This window comes from Petromyzon marinus, chromosome 37 (genome assembly GCF_048934315.1).
Source record: "Petromyzon marinus isolate PM22_M1 ecotype Great Lakes invasive population chromosome 37, UKy_Petmar_22M1.pri1.0, whole genome shotgun sequence".
In the NCBI taxonomy this organism is placed as follows: Eukaryota; Metazoa; Chordata; class Hyperoartia; order Petromyzontiformes; family Petromyzontidae; genus Petromyzon; species Petromyzon marinus.
The window spans coordinates 21,839,255-21,863,663 of NC_133703.1; the positions used below are offsets into that span (position 1 = coordinate 21,839,255).

The window sequence follows — 24,409 nt, forward strand, 5'->3', positions numbered from 1 at the left end:
CCTGTGCACACCGATACATTATGTGTGAAGAAAACACATGGTGAGAGCTTGAGTCGTGTTCAAAACCAAATGTCATCACTTCCTTTGTTGTGCATTCGTTAGTGGACCGGTTTGAGGCGATACATCTCCACTGCATTCGAGAACCGAGTTGTAATCATGGATGGCTGGAAGGCAGGTTGGAACCCAGGATCTGAGCGGCGCTGGCTCCATTTGCTCTGACATCTGAACCGCCCAGCAACCTCAATAGATATACACCTGAAATGGGGCCTCACTCAACATTAGCGTGGCGGTCGTTTGTGGTTATTTAGATGATGGACCTACACACGACGGTGTTTTTCAGCATCTCATTCTCTAATTGCCCTGTAGCAGCCCACTGTGGCCCAGCGTGTCGGCGAGCCTGCGGCTCCGGAGAAGCATGCGGCTCTTTAAGGACTGTTGAGCTTCCCCTCCGATTAACGTGGGTGACTACGTACGGTGCGAAAGAAGTTCAACATACATACATGGCGGCGTTATTCATTAAGGACCGTCTCGTATATACCCCACGGTGCATCACGGCTGTTCAAATATAGAGTTGTTGTTTTGTTACTACCGGATTCTAAAAAAAGAAATGCTTCTTCATATTATATGGTTCTTTCGGTAAAGTCACGTAGATCGAAAACATAAGAACAATAAAACAATAAAAAGTGAATTAAAATTATCACGACGTTTCTCGTTCGCTTGCGTTGACGATCCCTTTGCTGTAGCCGACGAAGGCGCGGCTCCGCCTTGCGTCTCCACGTGGATGAAATCGGCGTCACCATCGCCGCAGGCGTCAGCGGCGACGCACGTGGAATGCCCCGGACCGGCTCCTCGCGAGCCGCCCCTCGCCAAGAATGCCGGAGACGTTGGGAAAGCTTCACAGCAACAACAAGAACAACAAGAACAACAACACGGCCCGCTAAATTTGTACAGCAACAAACGGCACCTAAACAGACCAACAATTAACCTACTGTGGCGCCTGCTTGTATATAATAATAGAACGTTAATGTACAGCCCTTTCTCAATCCACTGCTGGATGAAGGTCTTACGAGCTGATGTGCGGTTGCTGGATGAACACGTGTCATGAGAACAATACTGGAATTTAGAACGCTTTATCGGCCCACTGTTGGATGCTGATCGTCCGCATACCGGTCAATGAGGATTGGTGAAGTAGCTGGGAGGGGGGATCCGTTCAGGTATCACTCGCCACCGCTGTTGGCCACTGGTTGGCAACCAGACTTAGGGTGGCCAGGCTCAGAGTGCAGTGCGCGAACCACTCCACCAACCCAACCCTATGGCAGAACAGTTACGTATCGATAATATAAGCTGGTGGTTAAACAAGAGAAGAATTCATAAAAACACGCTTTGTATGCTTTCTCTGCACGACAGGAGATTGTGTTGCTTGGCCAGGGATCAGAGAGCTCATAAAGCGTTTGCGGAACGTGTTTTTTTTTTATTAAAAAATATATGTTACAAAAAAAACGGAAGGCCTAGCAGGTATCTCAACGAGAATGCTGCAAGCGGAGCAATGCGCTGACATTCGTGCGTGCTGTGCAGATTAGGATCAGCTGTTTGTCTTGTTTAGATTTGGGCTCTGCGGCACTGCATTGGCATGCAGGTGAAACACGTGGGGCTAGCAGGACAAAGATCCCCCGTATAGCCTTAACAGGCTATAGGGGCAAGTGCTGTTAGCGAGCACCTATGAAGGCCGGAACGGTACACGAAGGGGTGGGTGGCCAGCACCACGCCCGACCGCCTTTGTCTCCCCAGTGGCAATGTTTTTATCCACCGCACCAGGTACTCATTTGAGGCTGAGTCGACCTAGGGGAGGCCCAGGACCGGTTCAGATAATCGTCACTGGTGTTGGCCGTGAGCGGGAATCGAACACGGGTCACCAAGTTCGTAGTGCAGCGCGCTAACCGCTACACTACCGCTCCCCAGCAGGACACACACACATACACACAGACGATCTCGTATGATACGAGATTTAAACCCCTCATATATCGCTTGCGTTGGGGTTTAAACACGTGCCATCTGATGGCACTGTTAGGGGAAAAAGTCGGAGAGTGGTAGTGCAGCGATTATCGCTTCCGGCCAACACCAGTGACGAGCATCCGAACCGGTCCTGCGCCTACTCCTAGGTAGACTCAGCCTCAAATGAGTACCTGCTGCGTTTTGGGACAAGTGCTCACGAACAGCACTTGCCCCGAAATCCTGTTAAGAGCTATACGGGGGATATTTGTATTTTTTTGTTTGAAAAAAAAAGGATTTTCTTTTAAAGTAGCGCTTACTTAAATGCTTGAGTAAATAAATCCCACTTACATCACATGTCAAACCATGACAATGTCCTGCTGCAGTCTGGCCTCGGGAAACCCCAGTGGCAGTTATCCCAAAGTGCGCACAGCAAATGGGCGTTAGTTTGCCAGCAGAGGGGTGATGTGGAGTCACGGATATGAAAAATGAGAAAGACGAGGTGTTTTGTGCACCTTGGTCTTTCAGCCGCCTTTGGATAAACGACTCGGAACGGATGCTCACCGCGGAGATGGAGCGATGAAAAATACAGCTCACTTGCAGGTGCTGTCTTCAAGAAGGGAATTGCGGAGGGCCCCCCTCCCGAAGACTTGCGACGTAAATTGCCCCCCTCTCGTGTTTTTTTTTTACCCCGGCGAAATGGGAGCTCCTTGGGGCGTGAACTCAAAGGGTAAAGAATCGGGGGAATTTGAGGCTCATAGAGCCGTGGTTCTTAACTCCCTGGGGGTGCGAGACGTGGCCTAGATGATTTTTTTAGGAGGTAAATCATCGAAACACAAAGTAAGCATGGGCACGTAAGCACGACTTACTTTATGATCTTAGTTCTTTCGGTAAAGTCACGTTGAAGGGAAACAATAAAATAATAAAAAATATATAAAACAATAAAAATTCTCACGACGTTTCGACCATAACACAAACGGTCGTCATCAGGTCACCTGGTCGAAACGTCGTGAGAATTTTTATTGTTTTATATATATTTTATTATTTTATTGTTTCCCTTCAACGTGACTTTACCGAAAGAACTAATAATATGAATTACTGCAGTCACGAAAGCTTTAAATCAAAATGTACGACTTACTTTGTTTCATCAAACCCTCTGTGTATTTATGAACACTATCATTATTTATATTTTTTTACGTTTGAGAACTACAGTGGGGGGTGTGCAAGGCTACAGTAAATGTTAAGAACCGCTGGGCTCAGATGGTTCCATCAGAGGGCCCGTGGGGGTCCACGACCACGCCACCTACAGCAGCGACTCGCTCGCCCGGCGCTTAGACGCACGCGTGTCCGGTAGATCATCGATTGTGTACAGTACAATAGATAATCGATCATGTACAGTACGGCAAAGCATCGATGATATACAGTACAGTAGATCATCGATTATGTACAGTGCAGTAGATGATCGTCTATAATATTTAACGCTGAAGTCAAGCGTGGCCACTTTGTTTTTTTAACGCTCCATGGTGCCGATCGCCGGACCTGTTACAGCCTTTGGAGCCGTTTCGTGTTGAAAGCAGCCGGATAATTAATCGATGATCAACCGAATGTTGAACTTCGTTCGCACCGTACGTAGCCCAACCGTGCGAAGCGGAGATGTGCGGTGGGGGGGAAACGAACCAAACGCAAAAATCAGTTCTCAACACGTGAGTATTTCAATCTTGATGATTTAATTTGACGATTCTGTTCGGGTGTTCGGTCGGGTACATTCTCTTCCTGCACCCACCCACCCTGAAAAAGACCGCGTTCCGGAACGTTGCCCCTGCACGCTTAGTCGCAGGGCAGTGAGTCCAACCACCTTCCCTACTCCCTACCCCGAGGGCATCCGGCGTCGGGTTTGTCGTTCGTGGAATATCTCTGTTAACCCCTTGCCCCCGTTGCAGAAAAATAATGAACATTAAAGAATAAACTTCAGATGAGTTTTGTATTGCGTTAAGAAATGTTGGCACGGGGTGCCAGCCACGTGGTTTGGCCGTGCGTGTGAGGGCACGCGTTGGACCGGTCCTGGGCCTCATCCTCGGTCGACTCAGCCTCAAACGAGTACCCGGTGCGGTGTGTAGTAAACATCGCCACTGGGGGAGACAAAGGCGGCCGGGCGTGGTGCTGGCCGTGTGCCTTCGAAGGTGCTACTCGCCAACAGCACTTGCCCGCCCCCCCAAACAAGTTTGTTACAGGCTACACGGGGAACCTTTGTCTTTGTCTTTGTTGCCCACTGAGCCCCAAAGGGGTCACTCCTCGCCAGCTCTGACCGCTACCAGGGCGAGCACGTGGGAAGCGCTCAACCGCGGGTGACAGAATCCCGAGCAGGCTGGCACCCTCGTGGGGGGCCTCCATAAATGACGTCACGCACCTCGGCGGGGGAGGGGGGTCAGACATTTGTGACGAGGTGTGACGAGGGGGGGGGGGTTTGAGAAAAGTGACGTCACATCAAAATGCGCAACTTTAAATAAATATAGACAACACGTTCTAGTTAATTAAATATACTTTTTAATAAATGTTTTCTCCTGCAACATCAGAGTGCAGCGCCACATTAAGTACGCACTACAATGACAATAGTTTAAAGCGATTTGAAGCATGTTTTATTTTGGGGGGGGGGGGAGGGCAGAGCTTTGTGACGTCATATTTGAGGGGGGGGGTCTGACTTTTTGTGACGCCGTGTGACTTGGTGGGGGGGTCATAAATCGCCCAAAATCGCGTGACGTCATTTATGGACGGCCCCTGGGCACAGCCCCCACAGAACCCTGCCGTGCCGCCCCAGCTGAGCACCGCGTGCTCAGAGCACCTCCCATCAGCACGGTTGGCTACGTACGGTGCGACAGAAGTTCACACGTACGTACATACGATGCAGTTTGTTGTTGTTTTGGGTTGGACCACGAAAAATGTGTCGTACGTCCACCTCCACCCGACACGGCAGCCGATCGGTGAGGTTTGCCACGTGGACAAAACGTGCCACATTAGTTGACTGATTCAAGCACCACCGGATGTGTGTCGGAAGAGCAAAAAAACCCCGCAGCAACATTCGCAATTCGAGTGAACGACGTCTCGCTGGTGATCACAGCCGACAGCATCGTCAGGCGATTGCCAAAATTGTGATGGATGTCTTCCCGTTACCGGTCATGACGAGAGAGTAAGGCGATGTCATCCTTCGAACTCGGTGGGGGAGTGGTGGGGAGTTAACGTGGTCATATCAATAAAAAACGACTTATGTTCGTGCATTATCGATAATTGCGATGTCCGTTCGTTGAGGGTTCAGCGCGCTCGGCCATGCAACACAGCACAGAGGTCGCCCGGTTTGACACAACGGTGGTGCAAAGTTTATTAAACCCCACCAGCCCCGCAGCAGTCTGTCAACGCAGCAGTCTGACTATCAACGCAGCAGTGTGACTGTCAACGCAGCAGTGTCACTGTCAACGCAGCAGTATGACTGTCAACGCAGCAGTATGACTGTCAACGTAACAGTGTGACTGTCAACGCAGCAGTATGTCAACGCAGCAGTATGTCAACGCAGCAGTGTGACTGTCAACGCAGCAGTATGACTGTCAACGTAGCAGTGTGACTGTCAACGTAGCAGTGTGACTGTCAACGTAGCAGTATGACTGTCAACGTAGCAGTTTGACTGTCAACGCAGCAGTATGACTGTCATCGCAGCAGTGTGACTGTCAACGTAGCAGTATGACTGTCATCGCAGCAGTGTGACTGTCAACGCAGCAGTATGACTGTCAACGCAGCAGTGTGACTGTCAACGCAGCAGTGTGACTGTCAACGCAGCAGTGTGACTGTCAACGCAGCAGTATGACTGTCAACGTAGCAGTCTGACTGTCAACGCAGCAGTGTGACTGTCAACGCAGCAGTCTGACTGTCAACGTAGCAGTCTGACTGTCAACGCAGCAGTGTGACTGTCAACGTAGCAGTATGACTGTCAACGCAGCAGTGTGACTGGCAGGTCGCGTGTGGTGGGGTCGAGTGTTGCGTACTCCGACGCCTTTCGTGTTGGGGACATCTCGTCGGGCGAGTGTGAACGAGCGGGACAATTGTATCCTCGTGTGGACGGCCCTCCCAGCCACCAGTGGCGTGAGGAAAGTGCTGCAACCCTTTCCCTATCGTTCATTCGGATTGATTTGTCATTTTTTTATGAGACAAATTTGGGATGTCCTGAGTCAGTGGTGGAAATTCCACATTCCGATGATAGGGGCCAGCATATATATAAAAAACACTCTTGACTTACCATAAATCGGTACCAGTTGTTGAAATGGACTGATGGATGTCACGTAGGAATCATTATAACGGCTGGATGAGTCAAACACGATGGATGGAAGGGAGAGTGAATGGTTTGGCCTATGTTTGACAAGACCAATCTTGGCTGCACTCCATTTTACACACTTTGGGCAGATGTGGGCTCTATGAGTGTGTGTATCTCTCTGAGTAACTATTACAGACACAGACTCTGAGTGTGTGTACTTTGTGTCTCTGTAACTCGAGAGAGACACGGACCCCATGATTGTGTGTGTATCTACAGGAGTTACTATGCAGACACGGACTCCATGTGTGTGTGTGTCTCTAAGAGTAACTCGATACAAATACGGTCTGAATCTTGCGGTGCGACTCTTGTGGGATGTTTCCTCTTCTTCTGCTGGGATGATTTCTCCGTGCATTTGGAGTCGCAAATTCGCCGTGCCGGCACAACTGTTGCAATGCGTGAATGCTCTCAGATTCCATTACATTGACATGCCACGAACACACTTTGCGGGGCACATAAATGGGGGGGGGGGAGGATTTCCTCCCGAGTGCGGATAAAGAGTCAAATTCGTGGCACCTGCACACGCGTTCTGCGATGTCATCTTCTGGGCTGCCCTCTGACACATGGTAGTGCACTGCTCGCTCATTGCCAAGCGTTATGAATAGAAACGTCTTCACCTCCTTTGACCTCCAAGGCAAACGTCCTCTTATTACATTGCGGTTGGATTGATGTTGTTTGTAATTGTTCTCCCCCACCTCTGCTTTTTGTTATAACGAGATAATAGTCGTCGTCGTCGTTAAGACTGCCCCAGTCCTTCCATGACGCCCGCTCGGCCAGCCTCGCCCGCTGGCAGGAGGAGTCTCTCTCCGCGTCCACTCCCAGGACCTTCGCCTGCTCGCTCGCTCTCTCTCTCTCACTGCCATTGGTTTTTGGCCATGTTTTTGTTTATTGTAGTACGGAGTTAGACTGATGGCCTTAATCTTAGTTGTCTTGTGGTTGTTCTTCTTGTTGTTGTTATTTGACTTGCATCACACTGGGATTTTTGCACACAGCGTTGGTGTACGGTGCTATTTCAGGAATATTTTGATTGTTTTTTTTCCTGGATTTTCTGTTTTGCTCAGTCACATAATCACTTTAAGATGTTTTCTTGTTCATGTTTTTTGTTTGTTGAGGTTGCACCCGATTCAAGAGCTGAATGGCTCACAGGGCTACACCAAATAAATAAACTATGAAACTAAACTATGACATTGCCAGAAATATCTTCATCTATGGCAATGCCAGTGGGCACAATTTAAATACACAATTTATTTATTTAAAGCAAAACACTTTGGGGGGGGGGTAATGCGGGGGGGGGGGGTGGTCCAGGTGCCTGCTGCACCCCCATCGCACACAGCAGACGCTGGAGGCAGGAGAGCACGATGCCTCGTCGGTCTTCAACGCCCCGAGCTCCCAAACGACCCGGCCCGCCTCTTGACCTCTGCTCCTCTTGACCTCTTACACACAGCACTCACCAGACAGGGTCACAGCGACTGTTTTTTGTTTGTTAAAGATATATATGTATACTCTTTGGTTCTATTCGGTAAAGTCACGTGACTTTACCGAATAGAACCAAAAAGTATGGATCCTTGCAGTCACGAAAGCTTCAAATCTAGAATATATATATGTATGTCTGTTGTAGGTGCAGCAGAGCTGTAATCCTTTTGCACAGGGCGTGGTACTGACCACCCACCACCCCCTCGTCTATTCTGCCTCCGGCCTCCCGAACAATAACTTCACCAAGCCCCGATCCTTATCACACGGTCCCATCTACCGGGGTGGGGAGGGGAATGGATAAAGGAGTTGCCGCTGGTGGACCGGTTCAGTGTCCTGTACACAGGCGTGTTGATTACTGCATGGGGAGAACGGCCGAGGTTAATCCCCGCTCACACAGCCGATACACGACACCAAGATCCTACTGATCACGCGGCGCGCAGAGAGGTGTCGTCTGCGTGTCGCGGTTAGCGCGCTGCGCTACGAACTCGTACGAACCGGGTTCGATAACCACTCACGGCCAACACCAGTGACGATTATCTGAACTGGGCCTCCGCAAAGACTCAGCCTCAAACGAGTGCCTTGTTCGCTGCGTAAGCATCGCCACTCGGGAGACAAATGCGGCCTGGCGTGGTGCTGGCCATCCACGCCCTCGTGTGCCGTGCCGGCCAGCCTTCATAGGCGCTCACTAACAGCACTTGCGTCTATTGTCTGTTAAGCCTATACGGGTGATCTTTGTATGTATGTGCCCGTGAGTGTGTGTGAGGATTATCTGAACCAGTTCTTGGCGTCCCCGAGGGCGACTCAGCCTGATTTAAAGCCGAACATTTGATTACTGCATGAGGTTGGCTGCTCGCATTTGCTCTCTCCGTGTTCCATCCATTCTGCGCCTCTTCTCCATGCACTGTCCTCATGTCTCGTTCCACCGCATTCTCCCATCTCACCCACAGTCTCCCTCTACTCCTTTATCCCTCCACCGGTTGAATCGTCATAACCCTCTTCTCCATCATGAGACCTGCTTTGCCAGTACCAAAATATGTTAATAGGTTTTTCCCCTTTTTTTCTGGCACAACAAAACAGGTGTTAAGGTGTTAAAACACCAAACGGAAACCTTTTACAAGGAATCATGTCTGCATTAACCACAATACTTGTGGTCAGAATGCAAACAAAAAACATGATAACATATGCAACATCTTCTCTTCGATGGGTCTTTGTGTGAGTCGATGCGACTCTGTGCGGGACTACGATTCTCTTTGCGAGCGTGTGGGAATCTGTTTGGGGCGCCACGTTGGCGAGATGTTAACTACCTCGCCTGGTGTACAGGAGGTCGTGAGTTCGTATGCATGTACTTTCGCGCCGTGTTCATCGGAGGTGCGGGGGAAGGACAACAAACGAAACGCCCTGACCCCTGCTGTATATTTGGAGTTTGCGGTGTCTCTCTCCCCGTGGTCGCATGGATTTATCTCTGGGTCCTCCGGTTTCCCCCCACATTTAGAAAAAAGGCTTTTTGAGTATTTGGCTGATGTAAATTTCCACGTGATAAGCCACTTCGTTGAGCCAGATTGCTTCTGAAAAAGAGCTATATAGCTCAGTGGGCCTTGCCTGGTGAACTAAAAAAAAGTTTAGTTTCATGTGAATCTATGGGTCTCTATTTGAGTCTATTGGTCTTAATATGTGTCTGTGGGTCTCTACGTGATTCTATGCAACTCTATGTGAGACTATGAGTCTCTATTTGAGCCTATGGACATGTGTGAGTTTATGGGTCTCCTCCGGGAGCCGATGGGTCTCTATGTGAGTCTACGGGTCTCTGATCTGTTCTAACTGCACCATCTTCATCTCTTCTCAACAAAGTGCCCAAACCGTCTGAGTGTGCCTCCCGTGACTTCTTGAGAAATGTTCAAGAAGCTCTTCAGGGACTGCTTCGTGACGTAATTCATGAAGGACTCCGCCGACTCGTGTTCATCACACAGCGCATTGCAGCACTTAAAATACCGAGTTCTTTGTACCGAATTCCAACAAAAATGATCAATTATTGTTATTTTGTTTGCCCATCCCCTGCTCTAAGCCAACAACCCAAAGACACAAAGCACGTGAGTGAAATAAAATCAAACACGAATCATATGGCGTGCAAAACTAACATTCTAAACAAACTCTGTGCGGGACTACTGAATAACGTATCACTATTAAAGATAAAAAATACACAGTAAATACTTGTAATTGTCTTGTGTTTTCCAGCAGTTCAGAAGAAAAAAAAAAACGTTAAAATTCACACTTTACAAACGTTGCCCTGCAGAAGGCAGAGGCGACAGAAGCCCAGACTGGTGTGCACTTGGCGCCGACATCCGCTGCAAATATTTGCCTCGGTGACACTTTCCCCGCCACGCTCGGACTCCGCTGCCCGTGCACCGACACGCGCCTCGGCGCTGCTCCGCACGTGGCTGCCCACGTGGCTGCCCCGCACGTGGCTGCTCCGCACGTGGCTGCCCACGTGGCTGCTCCGCACGTGGCTGCTCCGCACGTGGCTGCCCACGTGGCTGCCCGCGTGGCTGCTCCGCACGCGTGGCTGCCCGCGAATCCAGCAAGCGTGGAGGTCTGGCAGCGAGGGTTCGTGGATCGCACAAATGTCACGAAACTCACTTTAACCCGTGGGCGTCGAGGAGGTGTTAACCTCCTCGCCTTGCCAGAATCGTGGACTCCGCCGGTTTCCATGAGTGCGGGATGAGAGTGGTTGCACCCCTCCTCAGAGTGCCGTTTTCTCCAGGCTCTCTGGTTTCACACCTTACAGGACGTTGAACTTCTTTCGCATCGCGCGCAGCCAACCGTGCGAATCGGAGCGTGCGGGGTGGGGGGGAAGGACGACAAACGAAGCGTGTGAAATGTATCGATAACACCTTAATGTCGAGAGGACCGCAGAGCTTAAGGTCGAGTATCTGGCGCCTGCTCACCGTCTGCCTGTCTTTCCCCGCTACCCGTCCGTGGTTCCTCCTCGTGCCTCTGAGTCGTCTGGCACACAGCCGAGGCTGGGAATGTAATGTTTTGTTTGCTTGAAGAGAGGAGTGCAGTGAGTGGTTTATGTTTGATTGTAACTGTTGTGGCTTGGCTCTCCAACACAACGGTTAGGGTTGTACCAGTAACGAAATTCCACGTTCTGTTTACGTGACAAACCTTACTAATTGGCTGTGTCGGGTGGTGGCGGGTTTAACGACACATTTATCTTTACGAAATCTAACCCCCCCACCCAAAAAAAAACACCTGGATTATGTTTCATGAATCTGCCTTGATTTGAACGCATTCGTTAGTTTTACATCGGTTGATAAATTTGCTTGATGGCTAAATGTTTATATTTTTTATTCTGCTGCAAGATGTAATAACACCCTGCACATACTCAGGCACCTTCCCTCATACACATCTTGGTCCCCTCATAACCTGAATCCGGACCTGTCCCTGACGCACCTGCCCAACGTAGAAGTCTTTGTTTTGTCCGCGAATTCGTCTGTGCAAAGAAATCTGCGCACGCAAGCGTACGTGAAAATGTACGTAAAATCATACGTGTACAAAAGTAGGTACAATCATACGTGTACAAAACTACGTACAATCATATGTATACAAACTTACGTACACACGTATGTACAAACGTACGTACACAGAACTACGTGCTTTCATTCGTATACAAAGTTACGTACAAACGTACGTACAACCGTACGTATACGAACGAGACGCGCGCATCCGACAGGGCGAACTGTGAAGTTAAAAACAGGCGGTGTACGGCAACGATTTCTGTTGCAAATACAACTCCAGAGATTGGTGTCAGTGAGGCCGTGTTGTGTGCACGTGATACGCGTCATTGGCGTTGCTTCAAGGGCTTTGCAAGTCTTCGTGAAGACGCGCGAAGTGTCGCACCTGCGATTAGCGCTCACGGCTACGTACGGTGCGAAAGAAGTCCAACATACAAGTGTTGACGGGACGGACGGACGTGACATTTTCCAAGCACAGCAAATAAGTGCATGAAATGCTGCCACGGTGGTGCAATGGTTGGAATACTGGGCGTGCAATGCAGAGGTCGTTGCCAACAAAACGTTGTACGTTTGTGAAATCCTCCCTCGCCTGGGTAGTAACACCACAATGAGTCGGTCGGCAAGTTGCGTGCAGCGAGGTTAAAGTGTGGGCACTCCACCTCTTCAAATAAATGTAGAATCCGTGCAAGAGCAGAACCAAAAACAAACCCTTCAGAAGAGGCTCTCTGTAGGTCTGCCTTGAGCAGAGGCCACTTCTGGCAGGCAGTGGTGCGAGTGAGCCAATTGCACCTTCACCTACAGCTGCATTGCTATTAAAGAGGTGGCCTTGTCGCAAACCATGTGAAGAATTAAAACAAAACAAAAAATCATCTTCGTCCGGCCCTGCATGGGCAGTCGGTACGCGCCCTATCCGCCAGCCCATCTCTGCCACAGTCAGTCTCCGACACAGTCAGTCTCTGACACAGTCAATCTCTGACACAGTCAGTCTCTGCCACAGTCAGTCTCTGCTACAGCCAGTCTCTGCTACAGTCAGTCTCTGACACAGTCAGTCTCTGTCACAGTCAGTCTCTGCCAGTCAGTCTCTGACACAGTCAGTCTCTGCCACAGTCAGTCTCTGCTACAGTCAGTCTCTGACACAGTCAGTCTCTGCCACAGTCAGTCTCTGCTACAGTCAGTCTCTGACACAGTCACTCTCTGACACAGTCAGTCTCTGACACAGTCAGTCTCTGCTACAGTCAGTCTCTGCCACAGTCAGTCTCTGTCACAGTCAGTCTATGACACAGTCAGTCTCTGTCACAGTCAGTCTCTGCTACAGTCAGTCTCTGCTACAGTCAGTCTCTGCTACAGCCCGTCTCTGCTACAGTCAGTCTCTGCCACAGTCAGTCTCTGCCACAGTCAGTCTCTGCTACAGTCAGTCTCTGTCATAGTCAGTCTCTGTCACAGTCAGTCTCTGACACAGTCAGTCTCTGTCACAGTCAGTCTCTGTCACAGTCAGTCTCTGACACAGTCAGTCTCTGCTACAGTCAGTCTCTGCTACAGCCCGTCTCTGCTACAGTCAGTCTCTGTCATAGTCAGTCTCTAACACAGTCAGTCTCTGACACAGTCAGTCTCTGCTACAGTCAGTCTTTGACACAGTCAGTCTCTGCTACAGTCAGTCTCTGACACAGTCAGTCTCTGACACAGCCAGTCTCTGCTACAGTCAGTCTCTGCTACAGTCAGTCTCTGACACAGTCAGTCTCTGCTACAGTCAGTCTCTGACACAGTCAGTCTCTGCTACAATCAGTCTCTGTCACAGTCAGTCTCTGACACAGTCAGTCTCTGACACAGCCCGTCTCTGCTACAGCCCGTCTCTGCTACAGCCCGTCTTGGCCACCAGAGGAATGGGAGCGTTCGCTTTTGTTTTGTGAGCGGCGATTCCTCGCGTAGACGAAGCCACGCGGGGGCCACCCCATGAGGGGGTGGAGGGGGGGGTCAGGCGCGCGTCATCATGGAGGAGAGGGGGGAGGAGCGGGGGGGGGGGTGAGATGAATGCACGGCGTGTAGTCGCTGCAGTATTGGGATTTAAAAGTGAGCACCTTGGGCACCCAAGGGACTACAACTAAACACGTATTTTTTTAAACCAGGTGAGACCCACTGAGCTATATTATAGCTCGTTTTTCAGAAGCGATGTAAAAGTGCATCGCCTCCATTTGCTTCTTAAAATATCGGATGGGAGAGCGTTCCAGACGGCCGCAGAAGCGCACGTGAAAGCGCGGCGATGCAGTGAGCGTCTTTGTTCGATGGTGAGCCAAACATGTTGAGCTTCATTCGGGAACGTCGAGACGAAACCCAGCCTGCATTCGAAAGGGAGAGACGCTCAACACTCTCGCCAACTGGCCACTCCACAGTGATCAGTGGTGGTGGTGGTGGTGCATCGTCGTGCATTCGTGACTCACAATCGCAGCTGCCCTTTCCATACATCTCACAGAATGTCACGAAACGTTACGTTCTACACTCAGCTAAACGTTTGCCGGAGTGGATGGAGTTTTGGCACAAGTTGAACTTAAAAAAAAAATCACAAGTGTTCACGTAAATAGTTCCGTGTTGTTCGTGAGCTCGGTCGTTGCACGTGGACGCGTGGCCAACTCCGTGGACCCAGCGAAAACCAAACGAGAGCTCAGCAATGCCTCTCCTACACACGCCAGTCAGCACCACGGCAAATGACTGGACATTGTTGCAATAATCTTCGGAATTTGAGACAAATACAGGCGTTGCAATGGTACTGAAAGTCAAGATCTTTACCAATTTCGTTCTGTAAATACTTAGAAACGCATGACACATCACTCCCCACCGTTCCCACCCAAAGACACACCGAGAGAGAAAGCGGACGTGTAAATGAATCACACGGGAAGCCAATGATTTGCGGCGGTGGAATTCACACCGCTACGTTACGCTGCGTCCCGTAACCTAGCGAGCACACACTCACCGCTCAGGTATGTGCGGCAAAGCCACAGTCAGCCACTCCACTACCTGTTCACGCCTCCGACACCGTTGCCTGCCTACCTCCCTCCCTCCCACGATGTGTGCTGACACGACCAGCACGCCACAGGCAGGGGGACGAGGAAACGGGCACCCACCTGTATGTGCGTGTCGTCGCCACCGCCACACCTCTCCCCGGAAACCGATTCCCGGATGGAGAACAGCTCTCATCCCGTGCCAACACGATGAGGCCAGAGCCACGGAGTGTTGGAGGGAAATGGAGAATTTATTTGGCCACGAACTTGGGCGCAGTTCCAGAAGGCTCCTGCCATTTGGCATGTTTGGTCAATTGCACGATAGGAGGAGGATACCAGAGTGCCCGGAGAAATCTCACCCAAGCGTGCAAGGGGATAACGCTCATCACAGATACATTCAACCCACAGGTAAAAAGTGAGCCGTATATTACAAAAGCAAACCCAATAGAGAATCTTCAGGTCCAATCAGAACGCCCCGCTTTGGTTTCGATCTGCTCCAAAGCCGAAAGACAAACACATGGCAAGTCTAACCTTGGCTTTCTTTGCTTAAGGACTTTATAGTTGATTCAGTGACTGCTTTATGTTCACAGGAACAACGCAGACTCTGGGTTTATAAAAAAAACCGGTGTCGGAATGCTCAAAGCGAGCGCTTTTGCAGGATGGCTAAATTTGCGTGGCTCTCCAATGTCAGCGGATAAATGATTAAATGCGAGCCAATAAAAGTTGAACTTTATTCTTCCAGGGGGCTGAGTTAGCATCGATTCGAATTGGTTACCGTGCATTGTTAAACCATGCATCAGAATAAATAAAGAAATTATAATTCGTAACTTTCAAGTAAACCGCCCTGCAGAGAGGCGTGCGTAAAGGACGCAGCAGCACCTTCCCCTCCAGCACCACAAATGGCCCAGGATTGGTACAATCACGGCCCTGTTAGCCCAGGATTGGTACAATCACGGCCCTGTTGGCCCAGGATTGGTGCAATCACGGCCCTGTTGGCCCAGGATTGGTACAATCACGGCCCTGTTGGCCCAAGATTGGTACAATCACGGCCCTGTTGGCCCTGGATTGGTACAATCACGGCCCTGTTAGCCCAGGATTTGTACATACACGGCCCTGTTGGCCCAGGATTGGTACAATCACGGCCCTGTTGGCCCAGGATTGGTACAATCACGGCCCTGTTGGTCCAGGATTGGTACAATCACGGCCCTGTTAGCCCAGGATTGGTACAATCACGGCCCTGTTAGCCCAGGATTTGTACATACACGGCCCTGTTGGCCCAGGATTGGTACAATCACGGCCCTGTTGGTCCAGGATTGGTACAATCACGGCCCTGTTGGCCCAGGACTGGTACAATCTCGGCCCTGTTGGCTTCACCTGAGGATGGGGGAGTTGAGGGGTCCTCCTAAGCCCCCCCCCCACCACCTTGTAGGGTGGATCCGGGTGCCCACCCCCCACCACCTGGGAGGGTGGTGTGGGGGGGAGAGTGTTTGGGGCGGGGTCCTCCTTTGCCCGCCTCCTACACCACCACCAACCCCTCCCAAATCTTGACTAACCTCTCCGTGCTCACTGTAATGTTGGCATGGATTACCAGGTCACCTTGTGCTCCTGTCGTTACGGAGAGAGCAAACTCATCAAGGACAGGCGGGGTGTCGCTACCGGAGTCACGAACATCGCAGGACAGCGCAATTAATTTCCGTCGTCCGGCAGGAATGCAAATTCAAGGGGGCGACTGCGCACGGCGTGGTCCGTGGTTGTGATGATGTATGTACGTACACTATGTGTGTTGGACTTCTTTCGCACCGTACGTAGCCAACCGTGCTAATCGAAGTTGCTCGTGAGTGAAATGAGGGCTCCGATGTAATTTGCTGGATTCTCAAGTTCCCTGCTGTCTTCCGATGAAGTTCTCATGATTGTGAATCAAACAAATATTTTATTAGGAAAATCGATTGGATGGACACACATCTGAAACGTTTTTATTTTATTTTAACGTTTTGCCGAATTAATGCGTCGAGCAGGCAGTGAGACAGTTTTTGAAGTTGGAGCTGCATGGGTTTGGCAATTACATTTTCTATTTCACCGAGTGCTGGTGACGATTTGAATAAAAGCCGCTTGGAAAACGTACGGGACGGATGCAAATACATATACTGTACATCCTTCCAAAAACACGTACTCGGCTCACACGCAGGCGCACATGTACACGTCCTTTTAAACATGCGTTTCCCAATAAATGCACTGAGAGCAAAGCGAATGCATACAAAAAATAAGATGCTCCACTCCACCCTCACCTCCTTCTTCCCCTCCCCTAAAAAGGACTACGCTTACAACCGAGCGTTGCTGCTCCTCTGATTAGCATAGTTGGCTACGTACGGTGCGAAAGAAGTCCAACGTACGGTACACACGAGCGTGAGTGGTAGGGCAGTGAGGCTAGCCACCTTGCCGCTCCACAGCCCAGTGGGCACGTGGCCTCGGGGTTGTCGTCTGGACCCCATCCCCGCACCCCAGGACCGGATTAAAGTTTTCGTGGGCCCTATGCACTTCGGTTTCGTAGGCCTTGAGTGATAACTTTCTACATTTGGTGCTGCTGCTGCCCCGTGTCACTTCTACCGCCGCTGTCACAACGCCTTTGTCTTCCCTTGCACCGCTCTCTATTGAGAATGAGATTGTGCGAAAAACACAATTTGAAGATATTCTTATTGATAATGCATCTCCGGTAATTAGACCTCCTGACAGTGGTGGGGGGGTGGATTCTTCCCCCATCACGGACGGTTCTTGTTGGTATGACCACGAACACGACTGAGAATCACAGCAGCAGTAGCCTTTGGTGAATCCACTGGTGGATGAAGGCCTCCCGCCCCACTCCACGTCGGTAGTCGGGGTTGTTTGACCAATCAGTTTCAAGGACAATGCATATATTATCATAGTATGTTTTTTGTTTGCATTTTGACTGCAGGTATTGTGGTTAATGCAGACATGAATCCTTGTAAAAAGGTTTCAGTTTTGTTGCCAGAAAAAAAGGGGAAAAACCCTATTATTACATTTTGGTACTGGCAAAGGAGGTTTAATGATGTAGATGCTCACCCCGAGCCCTCATTACTTTGATAGTGCATTGTCTTTGAGCTGTATGCCTTTTGGCGTCATCTGGTCGAGCACCAATTGAGTCGAGGCTCAAAAGAAAGCCGTCCCTTGGTGTGGACCAATCAGTTTCAAGGACAATGCATATATTATCATAGTATGTTTTTTTATTTGCATTTTGCCTGCAGGTATTGTGGTTAATGCAGACATGAATCCTTGTAAAAAGGTTTCAATTTTGTTGCCAGAAAAAAGGAGGAAACCCCTATTATTACATGCTTCACCATTTCGGTCACAGCAGGTTGGTGAGAAAGGCAGAGTTAGCAGTTCCGATACCACTGTCCAGTGACGTTAGCCGTGGCTGGGAGTCGAACTCAGATGACTGGGGTCTTAGTGCAGTGCGTTAATCGCTCACTGTGCCACTGCTGCCCTTCTGTTTTCATATTTGAAAAAAAACATTAATTTGGGTACATTCATTTGAAAAAAACATTCCGCGATGCAGTACGATATAAATATATAAACCATATTTGTTTTGTTTGACCAGAAATGAAGAACTGACCGACAGGAATTCTATTTGTAATTTGAGAGTTCGTGAGCGCAGCGAAGGGGTGGGGGAAGGTGGCCCACCTCTCGCAGAAGCCGTGCAAATTCCACGTTTATGTGACACTTTTTTGTTGTTAAGGGGTCGTTCTCGCTTCCATGAAAGAAGTTCAATGTCACCCGGGTGGCGGCCCTTGAGGTGCGGTGTAGCTCAAAGAGCGCGGAGGCAAACAGCCCCGCCGGGTGCTCGGGTCCCGACGATGTTTTGAAATGAAAGCGGCGTGCCTTCGAGGGGTGCTTGTGGATCTCGGTAGAATGTATGAGTGTGTGTGCGAGAGTGTGAGTGAGTGTGTGCGAGTGAGTGGGATTGAATGGGTGAGTGTGAGTGTGTGCGAATGAGTGAGTGTGAGTATGCGAGTGAGTGGGATTGAATGGGTGAGTGTGAATGTGTGCGAGTGAGTGTGAGTATGCGGCGAGCGGTGGTGGAGCGGTCAGCGCGCTGCACTTCGAACCTGGAGCACCAAGTTCGATTCCCGCTCACGGCCAACACCGGTGACGATTAACAGAACCGGTCCTGGGCCTCCGTTAGGTCGAGTCAACCTCAAATGAGTACCTGGTGCGGTGTGTAAACATCGCCACAAGGGAGAAAAACGCGGCAGGGCGTGGTGCTGGCCACCCACCCCCTCGTGTGCCGTGCCGGCCTTCATAAGTGCTCGCTGACAGCACTTGCCCCAACAGTCTGTCAAGGCTATACGGGGGATCTGTGCCTTTGAAGGTGGATCTTATCACGAGGCCAGCGTTGTATCCATTTATACAAGGGTCGCATATTGCTCTGGTGTGATGGTCTGTACACCGGCCTTGCCCCTGGCTTAATACGATCTCCCAGCGCGGCAGTCTGACGCAACGGGGCAAAGCTTCTTAAAATCTCGCCGCCTCTGTCCACCCAGCGGCTCAAGTGGCGTTGGGTATCCCGGGGCCACAAGGCGTTTGACCGATTAAAATCAAAGACCTTGGCCGTGTTAGGTCTCGTTACCTTCATATCCTGAGTGAAGTGATCGAGCCACAGCATCACGTGCTGGTATTTTTTTTTCCAAGCAAGAACACATTTTTTTGTTCTAATCTCATCACATCATTCACTTGGTGGAGAGCCAGAACGAGGCAGACCGGCGATCGGCAGGTGGGCCAGGTGGCTGCTGTCGAGAGCGCAAGGAGTGCGTCCTCTAACGCATTGCAGTTGCCCTTTAGGCACCATCGATGATCTCCTACGATGTACTTGCTACTCCACGCTGGGTGCAGAAGCGCTGCCCGGATGGGATGTGGGTTAGATGGCGCGCCCTGTTGTTGTTGTTGTTTACTGTTTGCTGTCGCTGCCCTTCGCCTCGTGTATTGTGGAGCTGTCATCGGTGTGGGAATTTATGGGCGCGCTCTGACAAAGAGTTCATGTCACGACCGCTTTAGAGTGTGGGTAATGACGTGTTGGTTTTTCGATCTTTCTTAGACTTTCCCTCCAATTATTTGCGTCTGTCAACTTTTACGTGACGTTCATAATTGCTTACTGTCGGGACGATTTACACCGCTGTCATGATTATACTTTAACAACGCGTGAAAGCGTACCCAGGTAATGAACGGCGTTGATGTGACCAATGGCAGAGCCAGTGGGGAGGGGGGGGGGGTGGGGTGGGGTGGCACGTGCCCCCCCCAAACATCCGATCGAAATTCCTAATTTCGATCGTATCATTGGGGTTTATTAGTAATAATAAATCGGCATTTTGCGACCCCCACTGCCACTGTGTAGCATATTATTACGTGTCAGGGACTCTATGAGATAGTAGGACAATAGTCTGAGTCCATAATTGGCAATAAGTAACGGAAAAGCGGTTATAAGGGACTCAGAATTGTGCGCAGTTGCGTATACAGTCCGCGACTTCCCTGAAGGCATCAACACCTTCAGTGAGTGCGATGGCGATCACACAACGCGGTTCGAATTCGACCCTCGATTGATGGCTGCGCGATCGCCGCACACGCGTCCAATAAAAAGCAAGGGACAAGTCCTTACTAACAACTACTTACTAACAACTCCTTACTTACTAACAACTCCTTGCTCACTAACAACTCCTTGCTCACTAACAACTACTTACTAACAACTCCTTACTCACTAACAACTCCTTACTCACTAACAACTCCTTACTCACTAACAGCTCCTTACTAACAACTCCTTACTAACAACTCCTTACTTACTAACAACTCCTTACTAACAACTCCTTGCTCACTAACAACTCCTTACTTACTCACAACTCCTTACTCACTAACAACTCCTTACTCACTAACAACTCCTTACTAACAACTCCTTACTTACTAACAACTCCTTACTAACAACTCCTTACTCACTAACAACTCCTTACTAACAACTCCTTACTTACTAACAACTTCTTACTTACTAACAACTTCTTACTTACTAACAACTCCTTACTCACTAACAACTCCTTACTAACAACTCCTTACTTACTAACAACTTCTTACTAACAACTCCTCTATAATTTTTCATTGCTAGAGGGGTTGCCCCCCTACCTGAACATCCTGGCTCCACCATTGTTTGTGACGAGGGCTAGTGGTTAGCGCACTGCGATTCAAACCCCGGCGACCCAATTCAATTCCCGGCCATGCCCAATGGCAAAGTGTGCAAGTCTGAACCGGTCCTTGTGTCCCCCTCTCATGAGCGGTCCAGTGTGGTGAAGTATGGTCAAACAACTTCAATGGCAGTGAAATTATGAAGGGCTCTCTGTTATTTCGTAAGCTCAGTTATGTTTTCTACTTCTTGATTAAACGGATTCTTCGGTGATGCTGTTGCAGTGGTGAGCAAGCAATATGCGGCCTTAACATGAACAAAACTATGTAGTAGGCGACGTTTTGGGTAATGGCCCTTCTTAATAACACATACATGATGTATGTTATACATCGATGTGTTGAGTTGTTTTATTTGTCATGAGAAAGGCTGACGAACATATTCTGCTTTCCGAAGCAGAATTGCTTCTCAGCGACGGCCACACCTGGAATCATGTGGCTGTGATTTAGGCGGTCGGGCAAGACAGCCGTCTTAGGAATAGCGGAGTGTGTCGCTCTTATGTCTCCTTCGTTTGCGCTTATTCACTTCATTCAATTGCAAACCCAGTAAGTGTGCAGTGCTGGGAGCGGGGGGTTGTGGGTTCATGGTGCTAGCGAGGGCCACGCGGGGGGATTTGCGCGCAGAGAAAGAGACAGACAGAGACAGAGAGAGAGACAGAGAGAGAGACAGAGAGACAGAGACAGAGAGACAAAGACAGAGAGACAGAGAGAGACAGAGAGAGACAAAGAAAGAGACAGAGAGAGACAGAGAAAGAGAGACAGAGAGAGAGAGTGGCCGGAGGGGAGACCCGACCCGCACAACGACTCACAATCTCGCACCGCAACTCGCGTCCCTCTCCCTCCCTCCCTCCTGATCGTGCCCGTGTGACAGGGGCGTGTGCCGCTTGTTGCTGCCGCTGCTACACAGGACCCCCCACCCCACCCGCCACCGCCACTCCCCGCTCCCACTGCCACATTCCTGCGGTGCAACGTGCAGCGACAGATACATTCACGCGGCTGTGCCGACGGTTCTCTGCCCACCAGAGAGGCAGGGTGCAAGGTGGAGGTCTGGGCAGGGATGGATCACCTGTCAGCAGCCCTCCCCCCCCCTATAACCATAACTCTATACCTGGGTCAAAAAGTTATTCTCTCCGTCTAACTGTTAGAAGCGTGAACACAAATAGTTGTACTAATAATTTACAGACACTTTGTCGTACCCACTGCTGCTGCATGATGAAGCCCCCCCCCCCCGCCCATGGTCATGTTGCTGTTTTGACCATACTTCACCACGCTGGTCGGTGCAGATTTGTGAAGCGGGAGGTTTAAAATATCAATAACCGCCGGTGTCAACCGTAGCCGAGAATCAAACTCAGGTCGCCAGATTTTTAGTGAAGTGGTACACATAGCTGTGCAACCGTTCCACTCCCAACTGTTAATGAACGCTAATTTAGCCGTAATAATGTTTATCCGTGTATCAGCCCACTGTTGGATGACGATCTGCCCGTGCCGTCTTCGTCGTCGGGGTTGTTTGACCATACTTCACCACGCTGGTCGGTGCGGATCGGTTTGAAGTAACGGTGGACCCGGGACCGGTTCAGACATCGCTCGCCCCTGACGAGACAAGAGTTGTGGAAGGGAATCGCCGAGGCCTGCCTGTGTTGTTCAAGCAAATTGCACGTCATGAAATATAAGTACAGCTACAGCTTTTTTTATTGTTTAGCTTCAGGGGAATTTGCCCCAAGGAATATTTTAACATTGTCAAGAAAGCCTTAACGATTTGAAATACACAAGAATTTGTTTTTATTTGTGATCGTAATATTAGCGCTGATGAATTGTTGTGTGCTACCGTGTCACGGAATGTCTACTCAAATGGTGTTGTAAAAGCCCTCAGTCCTTTTTTTCATAATTTCTCCAACTGTAGGATGATCGCAAAGTCCTTTGCACGTACGTTGAACTTATTTCGAGAAGATGGACACGTTCATATGTTCTATAAACGCAAACACAGAACGTATTCTAAATTGTAGCCCAACTCTGCCGATGAGACCCAGAAAGAAAACAATCAGGAGTTTGCTTGCTAAAACAAATTGCTACTTGATTATCAGAATGAGAATAATGATTTATACTATAAAAATCTGATGAGCTTTAAAGCTCTTTTTCATATGTCCAGTAGGGGCGGGTAAGAACGTTACAACAACAAACAGTACAACAACACGATAGGAATGCAAAGTGCAAGAAAGGTAAACAAATCACACAAACAAATACAACACTGAACCATCCCCATCCTACCAGGCAAAGCCCACTGAGGCATTAAGTTATCAGAAGCGACCTGGCCACAAATGACAGCTCAACAAAGTGGCCCCATCATTTGGACATTTATAGCACCAACATAATCTAAATAATCTCAATGCATGGTGGATTCACACATATTTGTAATTATGTGTGTAGGTACAGAAATGAGTTTCGCCTATACTTATATTTGTGTTTAACCTAAAACTATGGGGGGGTAGGGGGCGTGTTTTTGGGTCTGGAGCTGCGGCAACATTTGAAAACACTTCAAGAGCATCGGATGTTTGAGTTTAAAGCAACTGGAGGGTTTTTGTGGCACTCAGTATATATGTGGTCTACACAACCCATCGGCCCCGCACGGCCTGCTGGGAATACATTCTGAACTCGCAGCGGTGTATCGGCATGAACCTCTCTTTAAGATAAAGGTCCTCGTTCGCCGCGACATTATCTAATACTGAATAAAAAATCATTTCCGTCGTTGTGCAGAATATCACTAACGGCAGGGAAAGGGCAGAGATTACGTCTAGTTTGTATAACTGGCTCTCCGTGTATAAAACATATAAAGTCATTTCTACCACAACCTATCAGACAAACTGATGGCTCAGGAGTGAATGATTTCAACAGCATTGATTCAGTATCAGGGAATTGTGGAGCGGTTTCGACATTCGGTGTCTCATCAGCAGTCGGGCATTGCTTTAATCAATTCATTCTGCACATTTACTAGAGAATGTAAACACTCGTATAGCCAGCGCAAGGAGCTTTATCCAGCAGTCAACGACTAAAGAAAACGTTGATCAGGTCACGCGGTCAGCACAGGCGAGCTATGACCAACACACAGCACAAATCATACTTCACCACGCTGGTCATTAGCATTGCTTTACATGATGAATAATGTAACAATACGTTGACGTTTCGGGTAACGGCCCCTACTTCAGACTGTTGCACCGACCGCCACTCGCCACTGATGTTAGCCGTGGCCGGGAGTGCGGCTCACGTGGCCCGGTGCGTGACACGGCGCGCTAACCGCTGCGCCACCGCTCCACCGCTCAGTCACAGCAATGGCGGAGGGAAAGCCGCAGCCCTTGAAATGATTGGCAGCACGGCACTGCTGGCAGGAGGACCAGCACAAGCATATGTAGCTGCTACTACATATATAGCTACTACATATATAGCTACTACATATGTAGCTGCTACATATGCAGAAGCTACATATGTAGTTGCTACGGGCCCCACACTTTCAAATGCTTTCAAGCTATCAATTCCGCTTCAGTGATTCTGCACTTGCTCTATTACTATAGTACTATACCGCCTTCAACTTTTATGAACGACGACTGGGTGTTTAAGGTTAGCGATTTGTCGTATTATCTGGCTGTATAGAAAATGAAAAAATACAATTACTTTACTATGCAAGTTAAACATTTATGTGTTTTAATATTTATGTTTTACTGGTAGGAACGAAGTTGTAAACTGATTATGTTTTACTGGTAGGAACGAAGTTGTAAACTGAGTGTACCAGCCTGCAATAGATTAATGTGTCCGTCCGTCCGTCCCCTTTCAATACTTTAACGATGTGAAATCTCGTGCTGTTGGGT

General features: G+C 49.4%; 1 protein-coding gene across 3 annotated transcripts in view; it reads left to right on the top strand.

Annotated features, from left to right (window-relative positions):
- The window catches only part of ITGB4 (integrin subunit beta 4), a 113,456-nt gene that overhangs the window by 21,071 nt on the left and 67,976 nt on the right, over positions 1 to 24,409 (top strand). The window lies entirely within an intron of this gene.